Below are 22371 nucleotides of genomic sequence, written 5' to 3' on the forward strand. Positions count from 1 at the left end.
TTAGATTCCGTTCCTTAAAATGTAGGTCTATTTTGAAAAGCACTCTCATACAAGCATGTCCCATTGGGAACTCACTGAATTCGCCTAGAAATTTTGATTCCATTCGTGAAAATTTTTCTATATCCCGAACAGTCCACTTATTACTACTGCGGCCTACTGGGAACTAACCGAATTCACCATGTTACTCAGATTCGGCTCAACAAATTTTGATAAATCTTTAAAAGAACACATAGTACAAGAGCAGGGAACTGGGAACTAACTGAGTTCACAAAGAAACAGTGTTTCAGTTCGTTAAAACGTTGCTGTTTCTTGAATAACAAGCTTATTCCATGCGAATCCTATTGGGAACCTACTGAATTCACCATGATACTTAGATTCCGTTCCTTAAAATGTTTCTCTATATTGAAAAGCAAACTCATACAAGCATGTCCCATTGGAAAATCACTGAATTCGCCTAGAAATTTTGATTCAATTCCTGAAATTTTTTCTATATCCCGAACAGTCCACATATTACTACTGCGGCCCATTGGGAACTAACCGAATTCACCATGTTACTCACATTCGGTTCACCAAATTTTGATAAATCTTTAAAAGTACACATAGTACAAGAGCAGGCTACTGGGAACTAACTGAATTCACAAAGAAACAGTTTTTTCAGTTCATTAAAACGTTGCTCTATCTTGAATAACAAGCTTATTACATGCGAATCCTATTGGGAACCTACTGAATTCACCATGATACTTAGATTCCGTTCCACTAAATGTTGCTCTATTTTGAAAGCAAACTCATACAAGCGTGTCCCACTGGGAACTCACTGAATTCTCCTAGAAATTTTGATTCCATTCTTGAAAATTTTTCTATATCCCGAACAGTCCACTTATTCCTACTGTGGCCTACTGGGAACTAACCGAATTCACCATGTTACTCAGATTCGGCTCACCAAATTTTGATAAATCTTTAAAAGAACACATAGTACAAGAGCAGGGAACTGGGAACTAACTGAATTCACAAAGAAACAGTGTTTCAGTTCGTTAAAACGTTGCTGTTTCTTGAATAACAAGCTTATTACATGCGAATCCTATTGGGAACCTACTGAATTCACCATGATACTTAGATTCCGTTCCTTAAAATGTTGCTCTGTATTGAAAAGCAAACTCATACAAGCATGTCCCATTGGAAAATCACCTAATTCACCTAGAAATTTTGATTCAATTCCTGAAATTTTTTCTATATCCCGAACAGTCCACTTATTACTACTGCGGCCTACTGGGAACTAACCGAATTCACCATGTTACTCACATTCGGTTCACCAAATTTTGATAAATCTTTAAAACTACACATAGTACAAGAGCAGGCTACTGGGAACTAACTGAATTCACAAAGAAACAGTGTTTCAGTTCTTTAAAACGTTGCTCTATCTTGAATAACAAGCTTATTACATGCGAATCCTATTGGGAACCTACTGAATTCACCATGATACTTTGATTCCGTTCCACAAAATGTTGCTCTATTTTGAAAAGCAAACTAATACAAGCATGTCCCATTGGGAATTCACTGAATTCGCCTAGAAATTTTGATTCCATTCGTGAAAAATTTTCTATATCCAGAACCGTCCACTTATTACTACTTCGGCCTATTGGGAACTAACCGACTTCACAATGTTACTCAGATTCGGCTAAACAAATTTTGATAAATCTTCAAAAGTACACATAGTACAAGAGCAGGCTACTGGGAACTAACTGAATTCACAAAGAAACAGTGTTTCAGTTCTTTAAAACGTTGCTCTATCTTGAATAACAAGCTTATTACATGCGAATCCTATTGGGAACCTACTGAATTCACCATGATACTTAGATTCCGTTCCACAAAATGTTGCTCTATTTTGAAAGCAAACTCATACAAGCATGTCTCATTGGGAACTCACTGAATTCTCCTAGAAATTTTGATTCCATTCGTGAAAATTTTTCTATATCCCGAACAGTCCACTTATTACTACTGCGGCCTCTTGGGAACTAACCGAATTCACCATGTTACTCAGATTCGGCTCACCAAATTTTGATAAATCTTTAAAAGTACACATAGTACAAGAGCAGGCTACTGGGAACTAACTGAATTCACAAAGAAACAGTGTTTCAGTTCATTAAAACGTTGCTCTATCTTGAATAACAAGCTTATTACATGCGAATCCTATTGGGAACCTACTGAATTCACCATGATACTTAGATTCCGTTCCTTAAAATGTAGGTCTATTTTGAAAAGCACACTCATACAAGCATGTCCCATTGGGAACTCACTGAATTCGCCTAGAAATTTTGATTCCATTCGTGAAAATTTTTCTATATCCCGAACAGTCCACTTATTACTACTGCGGCCTACTGGGAACTACCGAATTCACCATGTTACTCAGATTCGGCTCAACAAATTTTGATAAATCTTTAAAAGAACACATAGTACAAGAGCAGGGAACTGGGAACTAACTGAATTCACAAAGAAACAGTGTTTCAGTTCGTTAAAACGTTGCTGTTTCTTGAATAACAAGCTTATTACATGCGAATCCTATTGGGAACCTACTGAATTCACCATGATACTTAGATTCCGTTCCTTAAAATGTTTCTCTATATTGAAAAGCAAACTCATACAAGCATGTCCCATTGGAAAATCACTGAATTCGCCTAGAAATTTTGATTCAATTCCTGAAATTTTTTCTATATCCCGAACAGTCCACTTATTACTACTGCGGCCCATTGGGAACTAACCGAATTCACCATGTTACTCACATTCGGTTCACCAAATTTTGATAAATCTTTAAAAGTACACATAGTACAAGAGCAGGCTACTGGGAACTAACTGAATTCACAAAGAAACAGTGTTTCAGTTCATTAAAACGTTGCTCTATCTTGAATAACAAGCTTATTACATGCGAATCCTATTGGGAACCTACTGATATCACCATGATACTTAGATTCCGTTCCACTAAATGTTGCTCTATTTTGAAAAGCAAACTCATACAAGCATGTCCAATTGGGAAATCACTGAATTCGCCTAGAAAGTTTGATTCCATTCGTGAAAATTTTTCTATATCCCGAACAGTCCACTTATTACTACTGCGGCCTACTGGGAACTAACCGACTTCACCATGTTACTCAGATTCGGCTCACCAAATTTTGATAAATCTTCAAAAATACACATAGTACAAGAGCAGGCTACTGGGAACTAACTGAATTCACAAAGAAACAGTGTTTCAGTTCGTTAAAACGTTGCTCTATCTTGAATAACAAGCTTATTACATGCGAATCCTATTGGGAACCTACTGAATTCACCATGATACTTAGATTCCGTTCCACAAAATGTTGCTCTATTTTGAAAGCAAACTCATACAAGCATGTCTCATTGGGAACTCACTGAATTCTCCTAGAAATTTTGATTCCATTCGTGAAAATTTTTCTATATCCCGAACAGTCCACTTATTACTACTGCGGCCTACAGGGAACTAACCGAATTCACCATGTTACTCAGATTCGGCTCACCAAATTTTGATAAATCTTTAAAAGTACACATAGTACAAGAGCAGGCTACTGGGAACTAACTGAATTCACAAAGAAACAGTGTTTCAGTTCATTAAAACGTTGCTCTATCTTGAATAACAAGCTTATTACATGCGAATCCTATTGGGAACCTACTGAATTCACCATGATACTTAGATTCCGTTCCACAAAATGTTGCTCTATTTTGAAAGCAAACTCATACAAGCATGTCCCACTGGGAACTCACTGAATTCTCCTAGAAATTTTGATTCCATTCGTGAAAATTGTTCTATATCTCGAACAGTCCACTTATTACTACTGCGGCCTACTGGGAACTAACCGAATTCACCATGTTACTCAGATTCGGCTCACCAAATTTTGATAAATCTTTAAAAGTACACATAGTACAAGAGCAGGCTACTGGGAACTAACTGAATTCACAAAGAAACAGTGTTTCAGTTCATTAAAACGTTGCTCTATCTTGAATAACAAGCTTATTACATGCGAATCCTATTGGGCACCTACTGAATTCACCATGATACTTAGATTCCGTTCCACAAAATGTTGCTCTATTTTGAAAAGCAAACTCATACAAGCATGTCCCATTGGGAAATCACTGAATTCGCCTAGAAAGTTTGATTCCATTCGTGAAAATTTTTCTATATCCCGAACAGTCCACTTATTACTACTGTGGCCTACTGGGAACTAACCGAATTCACCATGTTACTCAGATTCGGCTCACCAAATTTTGATAAATCTTTAAAAGTACACATAGTACAAGAGCAGGCTACTGGGAACTAACTGAATTCACAAAGAAACAGTGTTTCAGTTCATTAAAACGTTGCTCTATCTTGAATAACAAGCTTATTACATGCGAATCCTATTGGGAACCTACTGAATTCACCATGATACTTAGATTCCGTTCCACTAAATGTTGCTCTATTTTGAAAAGCAAACTCATACAAGCATGTCCCATTGGGAAATCACAGAATTCGCCTAGAAAGTTTGATTCCATTCGTGAAAATTTTTCTATATCCCGAACAGTCCACTTATTACTACTGCGGCCTACTGTGAACTAACCAAATTCGCCATGTTACTCAGATTCGGCTCACCAAATTTTGATAAATCTTTAAAAGTACACATAGTACAAGAGCAGGCTACTGGGAACTAACTGAATTCCAAAGAAACAGTGTTTCAGTTCGTTAAAACGTGGCTCTATCTTGAATAACTAGCTTATTACATGCGAATCCTATTGGGAACCTACAGAATTCACCATGATACTTAGATTCCGTTCCACAAAATGTTGCTCTATTTTGAAAAGCAAACTAATACAAGCATGTCCCATTGGGAATTCACTGAATTCGCCTAGAAATTTTGATTCCATTCGTGAAAATTTTTTCTTTATCCAGAACCGTCCACTTCTTACTACTTCGGCCTATTGGGAACTAACCGACTTCACCATGTTACTCAGATTCGGCTCACCAAATTTTGATAAATGTTCAAAAGTACACATAGTACAAGAGCAGGCTACTGGGAACTTACTGAATTCACAAAGAAACAGTGTTTCAGTTCGTTAAAACTTTGCTCTATCTTGAATAACAAGCTTATTACATGCGAATCCTATTGGGAACCTACTGAATTCACCATGATACTTAGATTCTGTTCCTTAAAATGTTGCTCTATTTTGAAAAGCACACTCATACAAGCATGTCCCATTGGGAACTCACTGAATTCGCCTAGAAATTTTGATTCGATTCGTGAAAATTTTCTATATCCCGAACAGTCCACTTATTACTACTGCGGCCTACTGGGAACTACCGAATTCACCATGTTACTCACATTCGGCTCAACAAATTTTGATAAATCTTTAAAAGTACACATAGTACAAGAGCAGGCTACTGGGAACTAACTGAATTCACAAAGAAACAGTGTTTCAGTTCGTTAAAACGTTGCTCTATCTTGAATAACAAGCTTATTCCAGCGAATCCTATTGGGAACCTACTGATTCACCATGATACTTAGATTCCGTTCCACAAAATGTTGCTCTATTTGGAAAGCAAAATCATACAAGCATGTCTCATTGGGAACTCACTGAATTCTCCTAGAAATTTTGATTCCATTCGTGAAAATTTTTCTATATCCCGAACAGTCCACTTATTACTACTGCGGCCTACTGGGAACTAACCGAATTCACCATGTTACTCAGATTCGGCTCACCAAATTTTGATAAATCTTTAAAAGTACACATAGTACAAGAGCAGGCTACTGGGAACTAACTGAATTCACAAAGAAACAGTGTTTCAGTTCATTAAAACGTTGCTCTATCTTGAATAACAAGCTTATTACATGCGAATCCTATTGGGAACCTACTGAATTCACCATGATACTTAGATTCCGTTCCACAAAATGTTGCTCAATTTTGAAAAGCAAACTCATACAAGCATGTCCCATTGGGAAATCACTGAATTCGCCTAGAAAGTTTGATTCCATTCGTGAATATTTTTCTATATCCCGAACAGTCCACTTATTACTACTGTGGCCTACTGGGAACTAACCGAATTCACCATGTTACTCAGATTCGGCTCACCAAATTTTGATAAATCTTCAAAAGTACACATAGTACAAGAGCAGGCTACTGGGAACTAACTGAATTCACAAAGAAACAGTGTTTCAGTTCGTTAAAACGTTGCTCTATCTTGAATAACAAGCTTATTACATGCGAATCCTATTGGGAACCTACTGAATTCACCATGATACTTAGATTCCGTTCCTTAAAATGTTGCTCTATATTGAAAAGCAAACTCATACAAGCATGTCCCATTGGAAAATCACTGAATTCGCCTAGAAATTTTGATTCAATTCCTGAAATTTTTTCTATATCCCGAACAGTCCACTTATTACTACTGCGGCCAATTGGGAACTAACCGAATTCACCATGTTACTCACATTCGGTTCAGCAAATTTTGATAAATCTTTAAAAGTACACATAGTACAAGAGCAGGCTACTGGGAACTAACTGAATTCACAAAGAAACAGTGTTTCAGTTCGTTAAAACGTTGCTCTATCTTGAATAACAAGCTTATTACATGCGAATCCTATTGGGAACCTACTGAATTCACCATGATACTTAGATTCCGTTCCACAAAATGTTGCTCTATTTTGAAAGCAAACTCATACAAGCATGTCCCACTGGGAATTCACTGAATTCTCCTAGAAATTTTGATTCCATTCGTGAAAATTTTTCTATATCCCGAACAGTCCAATTATTACTACTGCGGCCTACTGGGAACTAACCGAATTCACCATGTTACTCAGATTCGGCTCAACAAATTTTGATAAATCTTTAAAAGTACACATAGTACAAGAGCAGGCTACTGGGAACTAACTGAATTCACAAAGAAACAGTGTTTCAGTTCATTAAAACGTTGCTCTATCTTGAATAACAAGCTTATTACATGCGAATCCTATTGGGAACCTACTGAATTCACCATGATACTTAGATTCCGTTCCACAAAATGTTGCTCTATTTTGAAAAGCAAACTCATACAAGCATGTCCCATTGGGAAATCACTGAATTCGCCTAGAAAGTTTGATTTGTTTGTTCGGGATTTTTCTATATCCCGAACAGTCCACTTATTACTACTGTGGCCTACTGGGAACTAACCGACTTCACCATGTTACTCAGATTCGGCTCACCAAATTTTGATAAATCTTCAAAAGTACACATAGTACAAGAGCAGGCTACTGGGAACTAACTGAGTTCACAAAGAAACAGTGTTTCAGTTCGTTAAAACGTTGCTGTTTCTTGAATAACAAGCTTATTACATGCGAATCCTATTGGGAACCTACTGAATTCACCATGATACTTAGATTCCGTTCCTTAAAATGTTTCTCTATATTGAAAAGCAAACTCATACAAGCATGTCCCATTGGAAAATCACTGAATTCGCCTAGAAATTTTGATTCAATTCCTGAAATTTTTTCTATATCCCGAACAGTCCACTTATTACTACTGCGGCCCATTGGGAACTAACCGAATTCACCATGTTACTCACATTCGGTTCACCAAATTTTGATAAATCTTTAAAAGTACACATAGTACAAGAGCAGGCTACTGGGAACTAACTGAATTCACAAAGAAACAGTGTTTCAGTTCATTAAAACGTTGCTCTATCTTGAATAACAAGCTTATTACATGCGAATCCTATTGGGAACCTACTGAATTCACCATGATACTTAGATTCCGTTCCACAAAATGTTGCTCTATTTTGAAAAGCAAACTCATACAAGCATGTCCCATTGGGAAATCACTGAATTCGCCTAGAAAGTTTGATTCCATTCGTGAAAATTTTTCTATATCCCGAACAGTCCACTTATTACTACTGTGGCCTACTGGGAACTAACCGACTTCACCATGTTACTCAGATTCGGCTCACCAAATTTTGATAAATCTTCAAAAGTACACATAGTACAAGAGCAGGCTACTGGGAACTAACTGAATTCACAAAGATACAGTGTTTCAATTCGTTAAAACGTTGCTCTATCTTGAATAACAAGCTTATTACATGCGAATCCTATTGGGAACCTACTGAATTCACCATGATACTTAGATTCCGTTCCTTAAAATGTAGGTCTATTTTGAAAAGCACTCTCATACAAGCATGTCCCATTGGGAACTCACTGAATTCGCCTAGAAATTTTGATTCCATTCGTGAAAATTTTTCTATATCCCGAACAGTCCACTTATTACTACTGCGGCCTACTGGGAACTACCGAATTCACCATGTTACTCAGATTCGGCTCAACAAATTTTGATAAATCTTTAAAAGAACACATAGTACAAGAGCAGGGAACTGGGAACTAACTGAGTTCACAAAGAAACAGTGTTTCAGTTCGTTAAAACGTTGCTGTTTCTTGAATAACAAGCTTATTACATGCGAATCCTATTGGGAACCTACTGAATTCACCATGATACTTAGATTCCGTTCCTTAAAATGTTTCTCTATATTGAAAAGCAAACTCATACAAGCATGTCCCATTGGAAAATCACTGAATTCGCCTAGAAATTTTGATTCAATTCCTGAAATTTTTTCTATATCCCGAACAGTCCACTTATTACTACTGAGGCCCATTGGGAACTAACCGAATTCACCATGTTACTCACATTCTGTTCACCAAATTTTGATAAATCTTTAAAAGTACACATAGTACAAGAGCAGGCTACTGGGAACTAACTGAATTCACAAAGAAACAGTGTTTCAGTTCATTAAAACGTTGCTCTATCTTGAATAACAAGCTTATTACATGCGAATCCTATTGGGAACCTACTGAATTCACCATGATACTTAGATTCCGTTCCACTAAATGTTGCTCTATTTTGAAAAGCAAACTTATACAAGCATGTCCAATTGGGAAATCACTGAATTCGCCTAGAAAGTTTGATTCCATTCGTGATAATTTTTCTATATCCCGAACAGTCCACTTATTACTACTGCGGCCTACTGGGAACTAACCGAATTCACCATGTTACTCAGATTCGGCTCACCAAATTTTGATAAATCTTTAAAAGTACACATAGTACAAGAGCAGACTACTGGGAACTAACTGAATTCACAAAGAAACAGTGTTTCAGTTCATTAAAACGTTGCTCTATCTTGAATAACAAGCTTATTACATGCGAATCCTATTGGGAACCTACTGAATTCACCATGATACTTAGATTCCGTTCCACAAAATGTTGCTCTATTTTGAAAAGCAAACTCATACAAGCATGTCCCATTGGGAAATCACTGAATTCGCCTAGAAAGTTTGATTCCATTCGTGAATATTTTTCTATATCCCGAACAGTCCACTTATTACTACTGTGGCCTACTGGGAACTAACCGACTTCACCATGTTACTCAGATTTGGCTCACCAAATTTTGATAAATCTTCAGAAGTACACATAGTACAAGAGCAGGCTACTGGGAACTAACTGAATTCACAAAGAAACAGTGTTTCAATTCGTTAAAACGTTGCTCTATCTTGAATAACAAGCTTATTACATGCGAATCCTATTGGGAACCTACTGAATTCACCATGATACTTAGATTCCGTTCCTTAAAATGTAGGTCTATTTTGAAAAGCACTCTCATACAAGCATGTCCCATTGGGAACTCCCTGAATTCGCCTAGAAATTTTGATTCCATTCGTGAAAATTTTTCTATATCCCGAACAGTCCACTTATTACTACTGCGGCCTACTGGGAACTAACCGAATTCACCATGTTACTCAGATTCGGCTCAACAAATTTTGATAAATCTTTAAAAGAACACATAGTACAAGAGCAGGGAACTGGGAACTAACTGAGTTCACAAAGAAACAGTGTTTCAGTTCGTTAAAACGTTGCTGTTTCTTGAATAACAAGCTTATTCCATGCGAATCCTATTGGGAACCTACTGAATTCACCATGATACTTAGATTCCGTTCCTTAAAATGTTTCTCTATATTGAAAAGCAAACTCATACAAGCATGTCCCATTGGAAAATCACTGAATTCGCCTAGAAATTTTGATTCAATTCCTGAAATTTTTTCTATATCCCGAACAGTCCACATATTACTACTGCGGCCCATTGGGAACTAACCGAATTCACCATGTTACTCACATTCGGTTCACCAAATTTTGATAAATCTTTAAAAGTACACATAGTACAAGAGCAGGCTACTGGGAACTAACTGAATTCACAAAGAAACAGTTTTTTCAGTTCATTAAAACGTTGCTCTATCTTGAATAACAAGCTTATTACATGCGAATCCTATTGGGAACCTACTGAATTCACCATGATACTTAGATTCCGTTCCACTAAATGTTGCTCTATTTTGAAAGCAAACTCATACAAGCGTGTCCCACTGGGAACTCACTGAATTCTCCTAGAAATTTTGATTCCATTCTTGAAAATTTTTCTATATCCCGAACAGTCCACTTATTCCTACTGTGGCCTACTGGGAACTAACCGAATTCACCATGTTACTCAGATTCGGCTCACCAAATTTTGATAAATCTTTAAAAGAACACATAGTACAAGAGCAGGGAACTGGGAACTAACTGAATTCACAAAGAAACAGTGTTTCAGTTCGTTAAAACGTTGCTGTTTCTTGAATAACAAGCTTATTACATGCGAATCCTATTGGGAACCTACTGAATTCACCATGATACTTAGATTCCGTTCCTTAAAATGTTGCTCTGTATTGAAAAGCAAACTCATACAAGCATGTCCCATTGGAAAATCACCTAATTCACCTAGAAATTTTGATTCAATTCCTGAAATTTTTTCTATATCCCGAACAGTCCACTTATTACTACTGCGGCCTACTGGGAACTAACCGAATTCACCATGTTACTCACATTCGGTTCACCAAATTTTGATAAATCTTTAAAACTACACATAGTACAAGAGCAGGCTACTGGGAACTAACTGAATTCACAAAGAAACAGTGTTTCAGTTCTTTAAAACGTTGCTCTATCTTGAATAACAAGCTTATTACATGCGAATCCTATTGGGAACCTACTGAATTCACCATGATACTTTGATTCCGTTCCACAAAATGTTGCTCTATTTTGAAAAGCAAACTAATACAAGCATGTCCCATTGGGAATTCACTGAATTCGCCTAGAAATTTTGATTCCATTCGTGAAAAATTTTCTATATCCAGAACCGTCCACTTATTACTACTTCGGCCTATTGGGAACTAACCGACTTCACAATGTTACTCAGATTCGGCTAAACAAATTTTGATAAATATTCAAAAGTACACATAGTACAAGAGCAGGCTACTGGGAACTAACTGAATTCACAAAGAAACAGTGTTTCAGTTCTTTAAAACGTTGCTCTATCTTGAATAACAAGCTTATTACATGCGAATCCTATTGGGAACCTACTGAATTCACCATGATACGTAGATTCCGTTCCACAAAATGTTGCTCTATTTTGAAAGCAAACTCATACAAGCATGTCTCATTGGGAACTCACTGAATTCTCCTAGAAATTTTGATTCCATTCGTGAAAATTTTTCTATATCCCGAACAGTCCACTTATTACTACTGCGGCCTCTTGGGAACTAACCGAATTCACCATGTTACTCAGATTCGGCTCACCAAATTTTGATAAATCTTTAAAAGTACACATAGTACAAGAGCAGGCTACTGGGAACTAACTGAATTCACAAAGAAACAGTGTTTCAGTTCATTAAAACGTTGCTCTATCTTGAATAACAAGCTTATTACATGCGAATCCTATTGGGAACCTACTGAATTCACCATGATACTTAGATTCCGTTCCTTAAAATGTAGGTCTATTTTGAAAAGCACACTCATACAAGCATGTCCCATTGGGAACTCACTGAATTCGCCTAGAAATTTTGATTCCATTCGTGAAAATTTTTCTATATCCCGAACAGTCCACTTATTACTACTGCGGCCTACTGGGAACTACCGAATTCACCATGTTACTCAGATTCGGCTCAACAAATTTTGATAAATCTTTAAAAGAACACATAGTACAAGAGCAGGGAACTGGGAACTAACTGAATTCACAAAGAAACAGTGTTTCAGTTCGTTAAAACGTTGCTGTTTCTTGAATAACAAGCTTATTACATGCGAATCCTATTGGGAACCTACTGAATTCACCATGATACTTAGATTCCGTTCCTTAAAATGTTTCTCTATATTGAAAAGCAAACTCATACAAGCATGTCCCATTGGAAAATCACTGAATTCGCCTAGAAATTTTGATTCAATTCCTGAAATTTTTTCTATATCCCGAACAGTCCACTTATTACTACTGCGGCCCATTGGGAACTAACCGAATTCACCATGTTACTCACATTCGGTTCACCAAATTTTGATAAATCTTTAAAAGTACACATAGTACAAGAGCAGGCTACTGGGAACTAACTGAATTCACAAAGAAACAGTGTTTCAGTTCATTAAAACGTTGCTCTATCTTGAATAACAAGCTTATTACATGCGAATCCTATTGGGAACCTACTGATATCACCATGATACTTAGATTCCGTTCCACTAAATGTTGCTCTATTTTGAAAAGCAAACTCATACAAGCATGTCCAATTGGGAAATCACTGAATTCGCCTAGAAAGTTTGATTCCATTCGTGAAAATTTTTCTATATCCCGAACAGTCCACTTATTACTACTGCGGCCTACTGGGAACTAACCGACTTCACCATGTTACTCAGATTCGGCTCACCAAATTTTGATAAATCTTCAAAAATACACATAGTACAAGAGCAGGCTACTGGGAACTAACTGAATTCACAAAGAAACAGTGTTTCAGTTCGTTAAAACGTTGCTCTATCTTGAATAACAAGCTTATTACATGCGAATCCTATTGGGAACCTACTGAATTCACCATGATACTTAGATTCCGTTCCACAAAATGTTGCTCTATTTTGAAAGCAAACTCATACAAGCATGTCTCATTGGGAACTCACTGAATTCTCCTAGAAATTTTGATTCCATTCGTGAAAATTTTTCTATATCCCGAACAGTCCACTTATTACTACTGCGGCCTACAGGGAACTAACCGAATTCACCATGTTACTCAGATTCGGCTCACCAAATTTTGATAAATCTTTAAAAGTACACATAGTACAAGAGCAGGCTACTGGGAACTAACTGAATTCACAAAGAAACAGTGTTTCAGTTCATTAAAACGTTGCTCTATCTTGAATAACAAGCTTATTACATGCGAATCCTATTGGGAACCTACTGAATTCACCATGATACTTAGATTCCGTTCCACAAAATGTTGCTCTATTTTGAAAAGCAAACTCATACAAGCATGTCCCATTGGGAAATCACTGAATTCGCCTAGAAAGTTTGATTCCATTCGTGAATATTTTTCTATATCCCGAACAGTCCACTTATTACTACTGTGGCCTACTGGGAACTAACCGACTTCACCATGTTACTCAGATTCGGCTCACCAAATTTTGATAAATCTTCAAAAGTACACATAGTACAAGAGCAGGCTACTGGGAACTAACTGAATTCACAAAGAAACAGTGTTTCAATTCGTTAAAACGTTGCTCTATCTTGAATAACAAGCTTATTACATGCGAATCCTATTGGGAACCTACTGAATTCACCATGATACTTAGATTCCGTTCCTTAAAATGTAGGTCTATTTTGAAAAGCACACTCATACAAGCATGTCCCATTGGGAACTCACTGAATTCGCCTAGAAATTTTGATTCCATTCGTGAAAATTTTTCTATATCCCGAACAGTCCACTTATTACTACTGCGGCCTACTGGGAACTAACCGAATTCACCATGTTACTCAGATTCGGCTCAACAAATTTTGATAAATCTTTAAAAGAACACATAGTACAAGAGCAGGGAACTGGGAACTAACTGAGTTCACAAAGAAACAGTGTTTCAGTTCGTTAAAACGTTGCTGTTTCTTGAATAACAAGCTTATTACATGCGAATCCTATTGGGAACCTACTGAATTCACCATGATACTTAGATTCCGTTCCTTAAAATGTTTCTCTATATTGAAAAGCAAACTCATACAAGCATGTCCCATTGGAAAATCACTGAATTCGCCTAGAAATTTTGATTCAATTCCTGAAATTTTTTCTATATCCCGAACAGTCCACTTATTACTACTGCGGCCCATTGGGAACTAACCGAATTCACCATGTTAGTCACATTCGGTTCACCAAATTTTGATAAATCTTTAAAAGTACACATAGTACAAGAGCAGGCTACTGGGAACTAACTGAATTCACAAAGAAACAGTGTTTCAGTTCATTAAAACGTTGCTCTATCTTGAATAACAAGCTTATTACATGCGAATCCTATTGGGAACCTACTGAATTCACCATGATACTTAGATTCCGTTCCACAAAATGTTGCTCTATTTTGAAAAGCAAACTCATACAAGCATGTCCCATTGGGAAATCACTGAATTCGCCTAGAAAGTTTGATTCCATTCGTGAAAATTTTTCTATATCCCGAACAGTCCACTTATTACTACTGTGGCCTACTGGGAACTAACCGACTTCACCATGTTACTCAGATTCGGCTCACCAAATTTTGATAAATCTTCAAAAGTACACATAGTACAAGAGCAGGCTACTGGAAACTAACTGAATTCACAAAGAAACAGTGTTTCAATTCGTTAAAACGTTGCTCTATCTTGAATAACAAGCTTATTACATGCGAATCCTATTGGGAACCTACTGAATTCACCAAGATACTTAGATTCCGTTCCTTAAAATGTAGGTCTATTTTGAAAAGCACTCTCATACAAGCATGTCCCATAGGGAACTCACTGAATTCGCCTAGAAATTTTGATTCCATTCGTGAAAATTTTTCTATATCCCGAACAGTCCACTTATTACTACTGCGGCCTACTGGGAACTACGGAATTCACCATGTTACTCAGATTCGGCTCAACAAATTTTGATAAATCTTTAAAAGAACACATAGTACAAGAGCAGGGAACTGGGAACTAACTGAATTCACAAAGAAACAGTGTTTCAGTTCGTTAAAACGTTGCTGTTTCTTGAATAACAAGCTTATTACATGCGAATCCTATTGGGAACCTACTGAATTCACCATGATACTTAGATTCCGTTCCTTAAAATGTTTCTCTATATTGAAAAGCAAACTCATACAAGCATGTCCCATTGGAAAATCACTGAATTCGCCTAGAAATTTTGATTCAATTCCTGAAATTTTTTCTATATCCCGAACAGTCCACTTATTACTACTGCGGCCCTTTGGGAACTAACCGAATTCACAATGTTACTCACATTCGGTTCACCATATTTTGATAAATCTTTAAAAGTACACATAGTACAAGAGCAGGCTACTGGGAACTAACTGAATTCACAAAGAAACAGTGTTTCAGTTCATTAAAACGTTGCTCTATCTTGAATAACAAGCTTATTACATGCGAATCCTATTGGGAACCTACTGAATTCACCATGATACTTAGATTCCGTTCCACAAAATGTTGCTCTATTTGGAAAGCAAAATCATACAAGCATGTCTCATTGGGAACTCACTGAATTCTCCTAGAAATTTTGATTCCATTCGTGAAAATTTTTCTATATCCCGAACAGTCCACTTATTACTACTGCGGCCTACTGGGAACTAACCGAATTCACCATGTTACTCAGATTCGGCTCACCAAATTTTGATAAATCTTTAAAAGTACACATAGTACAAGAGCAGGCTACTGGGAACTAACTGAATTCACAAAGAAACAGTGTTTCAGTTCATTAAAACGTTGCTCTATCTTGAATAACAAGCTTATTACATGCGAATCCTATTGGGAACCTACTGAATTCACCATGATACTTAGATTCCGTTCCACAAAATGTTGCTCTATTTTGAAAAGCAAACTCATACAAGCATGTCCCATTGGGAAATCACTGAATTCGCCTAGAAAGTTTGATTCCATTCGTGAATATTTTTCTATATCCCGAACAGTCCACTTATTACTACTGTGGCCTACTGGGAACTAACCGACTTCACCATGTTACTCAGATTCGGCTCACCAAATTTTGATAAATCTTCAAAAGTACACATAGTACAAGAGCAGGCTACTGGGAACTAACTGAATTCACAAAGAAACAGTGTTTCAATTCGTTAAAACGTTGCTCTATCTTGAATAACAAGCTTATTACATGCGAATCCTATTGGGAACCTACTGAATTCACCATGATACTTAGATTCCGTTCCTTAAAATGTAGGTCTATTTTGAAAAGCACTCTCATACAAGCATGTCCCATTGGGAACTCACTGAATTCGCCTAGAAATTTTGATTCCATTCGTGAAAATTTTTCTATATCCCGAACAGTCCACTTATTACTACTGCGGCCTACTGGGAACTAACCGAATTCACCATGTTACTCAGATTCGGCTCAACAAATTTTGATAAATCTTTAAAAGAACACATAGTACAAGAGCAGGGAACTGGGAACTAACTGAGTTCACAAAGAAACAGTGTTTCAGTTCGTTAAAACGTTGCTGTTTCTTGAATAACAAGCTTATTACATGCGAATCCTATTGGGAACCTACTGAATTCACCATGATACTTAGATTCCGTTCCTTAAAATGTTTCTCTATATTGAAAAGCAAACTCATACAAGCATGTCCCATTGGAAAATCACTGAATTCGCCTAGAAATTTTGATTCAATTCCTGAAATTTTTTCTATATCCCGAACAGTCCACTTATTACTACTGCGGCCCATTGGGAACTAACCGAATTCACCATGTTACTCACATTCGGTTCACCAAATTTTGATAAATCTTTAAAAGTACACATAGTACAAGAGCAGGCTACTGGGAACTAACTGAATTCACAAAGAAACAGTGTTTCAGTTCATTAAAACGTTGCTCTATCTTGAATAACAAGCTTATTACATGCGAATCCTATTGGGAACCTACTGAATTCACCATGATACTTAGATTCCGTTCCACAAAATGTTGCTCTATTTTGAAAAGCAAACTCATACAAGCATGTCCCATTGGGAAATCACAGAATTCGCCTAGAAAGTTTGATTCCATTCGTGAAAATTTTTCTATATCCCGAACAGTCCACTTATTACTACTGCGGCCTACTGTGAACTAACCAAATTCGCCATGTTACTCAGATTCGGCTCACCAAATTTTGATAAATCTTTAAAAGTACACATAGTACAAGAGCAGGCTACTGGGAACTAACTGAATTCCAAAGAAACAGTGTTTCAGTTCGTTAAAACGTGGCTCTATCTTGAATAACTAGCTTATTACATGCGAATCCTATTGGGAACCTACTGAATTCACCATGATACTTAGATTCCGTTCCACAAAATGTTGCTCTATTTTGAAAAGCAAACTCATACAAGCATGTCCCATTGGGAAATCACTGAATTCGCCTAGAAAGTTTGATTCCATTCGTGAATATTTTTCTATATCCCGAACAGTCCACTTATTACTACTGTGGCCTACTGGGAACTAACCGAATTCACCATGTTACTCAGATTCGGCTCACCAAATTTTGATAAATCTTTAAAAGTACACATAGTACAAGAGCAGGCTACTGGGAACTAACTGAATTCACAAAGAAACAGTGTTTCAGTTCGTTAAAACGTTGCTCTATCTTGAATAACAAGCTTATTACTTGCGAATCCTATTGGGAACCTACTGAATTCACCATGATACTTAGATTCCGTTCCACAAAATGTTGCTCTATTTTGAAAAGCACACTCATAAGCATGTCCCATTGGGAACTCACTGAATTCGCCTAGAAATTTTGATTCCATTCGTGAAAATTTTTCTATATCCCGAACAGTCCACTTATTACTACTGCGGCCTACTGGGAACTACCGAATTCACCATGTTACTCACATTCGGCTCAACAAATTTTGATAAATCTTTAAAAGTACACATAGTACAGGAGCAGGCTACTGGGAACTAACTGAATTCACAAAGAAACAGTGTTTCAGTTCGTTAAAACGTTGCTCTATCTTGAATAACAAGCTTATTACATGCGAATCCTATTGGGAACCTACTGAATTCACCATGATACTTAGATTCCGTTCCACAAAATGTTGCTCTATTTTGAAAGCAAACTCATACAAGCATGTCTCATTGGGAACTCACTGAATTCTCCTAGAAATTTTGATTCCATTCGTGAAAATTGTTCTATATCTCGAACAGTCCACTTATTACTACTGCGGCCTACTGGGAACTAACCGAATTCACCATGTTACTCAGATTCGGCTCACCAAATTTTGATAAATCTTTAAAAGTACACATAGTACAAGAGCAGGCTACTGGGAACTAACTGAATTCACAAAGAAACAGTGTTTCAGTTCATTAAAACGTTGCTCTATCTTGAATAACTAGCTTATTACATGCGAATCCTATTGGGAACCTACTGAATTCACCATGATACTTAGATTCCGTTCCACTAAATGTTGCTCTATTTTGAAAAGCAAACTCATACAAGCATGTCCCATTGGGAAATCACAGAATTCGCCTAGAAAGTTTGATTCCATTCGTGAAAATTTTTCTATATCCCGAACAGTCCACTTATTACTACTGCGGCCTACTGTGAACTAACCAAATTCGCCATGTTACTCAGATTCGGCTCACCAAATTTTGATAAATCTTTAAAAGTACACATAGTACAAGAGCAGGCTACTGGGAACTAACTGAATTCCAAAGAAACAGTGTTTCAGTTCGTTAAAACGTGGCTCTATCTTGAATAACTAGCTTATTACATGCGAATCCTATTGGGAACCTACAGAATTCACCATGATACTTAGATTCCGTTCCACAAAATGTTGCTCTATTTTGAAAAGCAAACTAATACAAGCATGTCCCATTGGGAATTCACTGAATTCGCCTAGAAATTTTGATTCCATTCGTGAAAATTTTTTCTTTATCCAGAACCGTCCACTTCTTACTACTTCGGCCTATTGGGAACTAACCGACTTCACCATGTTACTCAGATTCGGCTCAACAAATTTTGATAAATGTTCAAAAGTACACATAGTACAAGAGCAGGCTACTGGGAACTAACTGAATTCACAAAGAAACAGTGTTTCAGTTCGTTAAAACTTTGCTCTATCTTGAATAACAAGCTTATTACATGCGAATCCTATTGGGAACCTACTGAATTCACCATGATACTTAGATTCCGTTCCTTAAAATGTTGCTCTATTTTGAAAAGCACACTCATACAAGCATGTCCCATTGGGAACTCACTGAATTCGCCTAGAAATTTTGATTCGATTCGTGAAAATTTTCTATATCCCGAACAGTCCACTTATTACTACTGCGGCCTACTGGGAACTACCGAATTCACCATGTTACTCACATTCGGCTCAACAAATTTTGATAAATCTTTAAAAGTACACATAGTACAAGAGCAGGCTACTGGGAACTAACTGAATTCACAAAGAAACAGTGTTTCAGTTCGTTAAAACGTTGCTCTATCTTGAATAACAAGCTTATTCCAGCGAATCCTATTGGGAACCTACTGATTCACCATGATACTTAGATTCCGTTCCACAAAATGTTGCTCTATTTGGAAAGCAAAATCATACAAGCATGTCTCATTGGGAACTCACTGAATTCTCCTAGAAATTTTGATTCCATTCGTGAAAATTTTTCTATATCCCGAACAGTCCACTTATTACTACTGCGGCCTACTGGGAACTAACCGAATTCACCATGTTACTCAGATTCGGCTCACCAAATTTTGATAAATCTTTAAAAGTACACATAGTACAAGAGCAGGCTACTGGGAACTAACTGAATTCACAAAGAAACAGTGTTTCAGTTCATTAAAACGTTGCTCTATCTTGAATAACAAGCTTATTACATGCGAATCCTATTGGGAACCTACTGAATTCACCATGATACTTAGATTCCGTTCCACAAAATGTTGCTCAATTTTGAAAAGCAAACTCATACAAGCATGTCCCATTGGGAAATCACTGAATTCGCCTAGAAAGTTTGATTCCATTCGTGAATATTTTTCTATATCCCGAACAGTCCACTTATTACTACTGTGGCCTACTGGGAACTAACCGAATTCACCATGTTACTCAGATTCGGCTCACCAAATTTTGATAAATCTTCAAAAGTACACATAGTACAAGAGCAGGCTACTGGGAACTAACTGAATTCACAAAGAAACAGTGTTTCAGTTCGTTAAAACGTTGCTCTATCTTGAATAACAAGCTTATTACATGCGAATCCTATTGGGAACCTACTGAATTCACCATGATACTTAGATTCCGTTCCTTAAAATGTTGCTCTATATTGAAAAGCAAACTCATACAAGCATGTCCCATTGGAAAATCACTGAATTCGCCTAGAAATTTTGATTCAATTCCTGAAATTTTTTCTATATCCCGAACAGTCCACTTATTACTACTGCGGCCAATTGGGAACTAACCGAATTCACCATGTTACTCACATTCGGTTCAGCAAATTTTGATAAATCTTTAAAAGTACACATAGTACAAGAGCAGGCTACTGGGAACTAACTGAATTCACAAAGAAACAGTGTTTCAGTTCGTTAAAACGTTGCTCTATCTTGAATAACAAGCTTATTACATGCGAATCCTATTGGGAACCTACTGAATTCACCATGATACTTAGATTCCGTTCCACAAAATGTTGCTCTATTTTGAAAGCAAACTCATACAAGCATGTCCCACTGGGAATTCACTGAATTCTCCTAGAAATTTTGATTCCATTCGTGAAAATTTTTCTATATCCCGAACAGTCCAATTATTACTACTGCGGCCTACTGGGAACTAACCGAATTCACCATGTTACTCAGATTCGGCTCAACAAATTTTGATAAATCTTTAAAAGTACACATAGTACAAGAGCAGGCTACTGGGAACTAACTGAATTCACAAAGAAACAGTGTTTCAGTTCATTAAAACGTTGCTCTATCTTGAATAACAAGCTTATTACATGCGAATCCTATTGGGAACCTACTGAATTCACCATGATACTTAGATTCCGTTCCACAAAATGTTGCTCTATTTTGAAAAGCAAACTCATACAAGCATGTCCCATTGGGAAATCACTGAATTCGCCTAGAAAGTTTGATTTGTTTGTTCGGGATTTTTCTATATCCCGAACAGTCCACTTATTACTACTGTGGCCTACTGGGAACTAACCGACTTCACCATGTTACTCAGATTCGGCTCACCAAATTTTGATAAATCTTCAAAAGTACACATAGTACAAGAGCAGGCTACTGGGAACTAACTGAGTTCACAAAGAAACAGTGTTTCAGTTCGTTAAAACGTTGCTGTTTCTTGAATAACAAGCTTATTACATGCGAATCCTATTGGGAACCTACTGAATTCACCATGATACTTAGATTCCGTTCCTTAAAATGTTTCTCTATATTGAAAAGCAAACTCATACAAGCATGTCCCATTGGAAAATCACTGAATTCGCCTAGAAATTTTGATTCAATTCCTGAAATTTTTTCTATATCCCGAACAGTCCACTTATTACTACTGCGGCCCATTGGGAACTAACCGAATTCACCATGTTACTCACATTCGGTTCACCAAATTTTGATAAATCTTTAAAAGTACACATAGTACAAGAGCAGGCTACTGGGAACTAACTGAATTCACAAAGAAACAGTGTTTCAGTTCATTAAAACGTTGCTCTATCTTGAATAACAAGCTTATTACATGCGAATCCTATTGGGAACCTACTGAATTCACCATGATACTTAGATTCCGTTCCACAAAATGTTGCTCTATTTTGAAAAGCAAACTCATACAAGCATGTCCCATTGGGAAATCACTGAATTCGCCTAGAAAGTTTGATTCCATTCGTGAAAATTTTTCTATATCCCGAACAGTCCACTTATTACTACTGTGGCCTACTGGGAACTAACCGACTTCACCATGTTACTCAGATTCGGCTCACCAAATTTTGATAAATCTTCAAAAGTACACATAGTACAAGAGCAGGCTACTGGGAACTAACTGAATTCACAAAGATACAGTGTTTCAATTCGTTAAAACGTTGCTCTATCTTGAATAACAAGCTTATTACATGCGAATCCTATTGGGAACCTACTGAATTCACCATGATACTTAGATTCCGTTCCTTAAAATGTAGGTCTATTTTGAAAAGCACTCTCATACAAGCATGTCCCATTGGGAACTCACTGAATTCGCCTAGAAATTTTGATTCCATTCGTGAAAATTTTTCTATATCCCGAACAGTCCACTTATTACTACTGCGGCCTACTGGGAACTACCGAATTCACCATGTTACTCAGATTCGGCTCA

This window comes from Rattus norvegicus, chromosome 2, assembly GCF_036323735.1.
Source record: "Rattus norvegicus strain BN/NHsdMcwi chromosome 2, GRCr8, whole genome shotgun sequence".
NCBI classification, from domain to species: Eukaryota; Metazoa; Chordata; class Mammalia; order Rodentia; family Muridae; genus Rattus; species Rattus norvegicus.